Raw genomic sequence first — 4,521 nt, forward strand, 5'->3', positions numbered from 1 at the left:
CACACTCAATCATGTGCTCAAGGCACACGCGCGCGCGCACACACACACACACACACACACACACACAAATACACACGCACACGCGTGCGCAAACATAAAATCAATTTACATGAATATCATCAACAGCAACAGCGGCCACCACTGAGTGCTCTTACAGCAATATAGATTTCCAGAAAACCCCTCAGCCACTGGTAATGTATGGCCAATTTCCTCTCAGTCCCGTCTTATATCACTACGGCTCTGAGCATTAATATCTGAGGTGAAGCTTTACAAAACTATTATTTATCAAAACTCCAGCACTACGCCTCAAATAGACAGGATTTTTCTTTCTGGGATTTTGATATTTTCAAGATGATGGGGTTGGAGGACGTGAACAGTAAAGAGACTTTGATCGGCACTTTGATCTCACAGTCAGACGCTAATCCTTGGCTTGCCCTGCTGGGTGCTGTAAATCACCCTATATATAGGTCGTAAATATATTTATATAGATATAGCGTAGCCTAAATACATACCAGTATGATTCTCCTCCAGTGACCTAGTTGGGGACTAAGGAGGGAATTGGAGGGCAATCTGAGTCCTCATCATACCGTAAACTGTGGGAGAGCTAAAGAAGTGACATCATAATCCCTAGATTATTTCATACCTCAATCTCGTTAGAACACGATTTTTTCCAATCTTCTTTGGGGCGTCACAGGTAAGCCTGGCAGCTCAGGGTCAAATGCTACGGCTGAATGATTTAAGAGGCAGCGATGGAGAGATGGAAGCGCACATTGGGGATGAAAAACTGGTTTAAGTTCTCACGCCACCAAGACGATCAAAACACCTGGTGTTGCCAAACATTTACACCTCAGATGCTGAGAAACACACAGTGGGGTTACAAAATGCTACTTATGCCACCAAGATCCCAAGATACCTGATTTGCCCAACATCATTTTATTCAAATTTGCATACCTTTTTGTCTATCTGGTTTCATCCTGTGTTGATATATCCTGTGTTGAAATTAATATAAGGTACATTATACCTTTTGCGTCACCAGGTTTCTCAATACAGCCACATGCAGGCATTTTGCAAGCTCACATGGGAAAAAACACAATTCATTCTGGCCACATGAGCCCATATTCTTTGTCACGCAACCTGCTGCCTTTCCTACAAATTACCTCAGTGAGGCTTTGATACCATTGAAACAGTACAGTGCACAGTAAACAAGCCCTTGGCGAGAAACATATGCTGTGTTTGCGTGCTGGCATGCTGGAATTACTTCTACAGGTAAAAATCCCTCAAGGGATTGCCAATGGATTTGATGTATTGACATGCCATTTCAGATGACAGGTGGACGTGGCACTTTGTAGGTCAAACAGGGTTCAGCACCATTGACCAGAGCAATTGATTGCCACACGGAGGCTGGTGTTATAACCCAAAAGGAGGTGATCAACTCAAACAATTAAAATGCTTCTGCCGTATTGCAGAAGCTTGAGTTTCAAACGGTGAATCTATTGACCTTGAAATCCTTTCATGCGGTGTCTAGCTGGGTTAGAAAATAAATCACCTACTTGGGAAATACGTGATTAAAATATTTGGGAGTTCTTCTGTGCATGCTGTGCTCATTGTTCAATATGATCCCCACTGCCAGTGTTGCCAGATTGGGTTGGTGCCCGCCCAATTGGGCTACTTGGGATGAGCGTCGGCGGGGAAAAATTGGCCATTTGGCGGTTTTTAAGCCGTTTTGGGCCCATAGAAGGCAATGTAATTTGTTGAATTTGGGCGGAATTTAGCGCATTTTGGCGGTTTTTGAGAACCTTTTGGGCGGGATTTGGTCAGACACATCTGGCAACACTGCCCACTGCCCTGCTCTCTATGTATTGTATTGTTTATTGTTTTATTACTGATTGTTATTGGATTAGAGAAGTCATTGTATCGTTGTGCTTTTGTCCATTAAAAGCCGATTCTGATTCTGACTCTGAGTCTTTACTTTCTCTGGTTCTAAGGTTATAATTTCTTATTTTGACAAAGTTTTTGGTGAGAGCCCGCACACCTCGAATGCTTCTTTTTTAGCAGGTGCAGCTTTTCAAGGTACTCCAGTCTTCATTTTAACTCAAGGAAGAGCGCGACACTACTTCTTCACAATTCACCACTTTTTTATTTTTCCTTTGGTGCACCAAAGAAAAAAGAAAAAAGTGGTGAATTGTGAAGAAGCAGTGTCGCGCTCTTACTTGAGTTAAATGAAGGTTATAATTTCTGACTTAAACCTTTATAGCATTTTGACAGGGGTTTGGGCTGATGGGACCTTGAGTCTTGCCTTGCGGTTTAGGTGCTGCCCATGCCTAAGGGACTTCCTATCATGCCTTATAATGTGTGCACAAATATATTCCAGCCAGGTCACATTAATCTATACTCAAACATTTATGCAAGTGCAAAAAGGGACACAAGGGGTTAGTTAAATAACTATGCAAACATTTAAAAATTCATCACTCCACATAAAAGATTCAAGATTAATAAAAAATGTTGGCTGAAATATGTCAGAGCTTTTAGCACACTCCCTGCTATTTACCAGGACTGGATATCTTCACTGTCTCATATAACTTGAGGCTAGTGATATAGCAGCTTACAATTGTTTCCCTATCCATTTACTTAGTTAGGTGCAGAATAAAATAACATTTTTACATTTTGTAACATGATATACTTCCACCGCATCAAAGGGGTGTAGAATATATAGGGTTAGTATAGGGCTAGTGTATATAGGGCTAGTGTATGTCCCCTGTAAAGCCAGTGTAGCCAAGAGATACAACACTGATATACTTAAAGGGACACTGTGCAGGAAATGGTCATAAAAGGTACTGCAACTATGCTGCTCATTGAAACTGGGCTGCCTATTGCCAAATTTGATCTTTACATGAAAGTTTACTAAGTAATAAACAAATATTTTCTAGTATGGTCCAAGTAAAGTAATTTTTGCCGCTAAAAATGGCTATTTTTGGAAATTCAAAATGGCAGACCATGGAGAAGATCCCCCTTTTCATGTATGAAAAGTGCAATTTTTCCAGTCATAATGAATACTTAGAATTTGATGGTGGTGGTAAGTATTCATGAAAAAGGTAACATTAGTGAATGGGCAGCATGAATTCTAGAAATAAACAACTAAAAATCTCACACAGTGTCCCTTTAACAGGGAAGCTCCCTCCTGGCCCGACACTTTTGAGAACACACTGATGCAGTACATAAACCTGTCCAAACTACCAAATCACTGAATTTAATGTAGAGGAAGAAGCGTTACAGACAAAGCTTGTGCCTTTTGCGTCTCTTCATTTCATATTTTTCTGCAAAACGAATCCCCCCCCCCTCTCTCTCTCTCCCACGAGCTTGGCATAACGTAAGAGGCGGAGGTCAATACTGGCTCTTTTTCACTCCACTCCCCAATGGAAAGTATCCCTTCACTAAATATATTCTTTTGGAATGCTGATATACCAAGTATTGATGCTCTGTTTGTGTTTCCCCTTCATACACCACAACAAATGCTTTGGGGAAGCTAAGAAGGAATGAAAAGTAGCCTAAACACATATTTTTCACTGCACAATATGCACCCACCCTTTTCCTCAATATCAGGCCTTTTGGGGTAAAAAAAAAAAGACTGTTATGTTGTCAAAAGCAGAATATGTGAACTGTGTCAAATTTTCCATTTGCGAAATGGAAACAGCCCTCTGCCTAGACAGACATGGCCAAAATGGCTGCTGGTGGTGGATATAGATTGTGCTCCCAGAGGCTTTTCATTTTTCAGATCAAAACTCGACCCTGCCAACTCCCTCCCCGAAAAAACACACATGCAGACCTTTTAAGATTGTTTGGGGAAAGCAATATTCCAGGAGGTGTCGGTGTAAGAAGTAAACACCATGTGACCTGCATGACAATAGATAACCTTCCAGTCAACACACACACACACACACACACACACACACACACACACACACACACACACACACACACACAAACATACATATGCATTCACTAACAAACACAAAACATGCGCATATTCATGCAAGCACACGCGTGCACACACACACACATGCACACAGTAATCCATCTTCCAGTTTACTCCCAGGAGTCCGCCCTGCACTGCCGAACAGTAATACCACCAGCAACAAAACACATTATCACCTGGGAAGGTGTGGTTGGGTATGCAGAAAGATATCAACACTAAATGTAGTCACCCATTTCATTTTGCCAATGCATTGGAGACATTGTGGTAGATGCCATGGTTTAAAATGGTGGTTCCCAGAGCCATGGAGGTGCTATGTGCAGGACGGTATGTTCTTAATCATAAATTATCCTTTCTGAGCAACCTCCAAATGAACAGCCTTGAATTGGTAAGGAATATATGCCTTTATTTGTAGTCATCCTGATGTGTGTGTATCTGTTTCACCTGTATTTCACTGGCTCTGGTGGTGAGTGCCTGTCACCTGTGAGGGAAGCTGATACATGTGTTGCGTGTGGTTTTCAGAATAATGTGTGTGAGTGGGCATGGGCGTG

This window comes from Engraulis encrasicolus, chromosome 18 (assembly GCF_034702125.1).
Source record: "Engraulis encrasicolus isolate BLACKSEA-1 chromosome 18, IST_EnEncr_1.0, whole genome shotgun sequence".
In the NCBI taxonomy this organism is placed as follows: domain Eukaryota; kingdom Metazoa; phylum Chordata; class Actinopteri; order Clupeiformes; family Engraulidae; genus Engraulis; species Engraulis encrasicolus.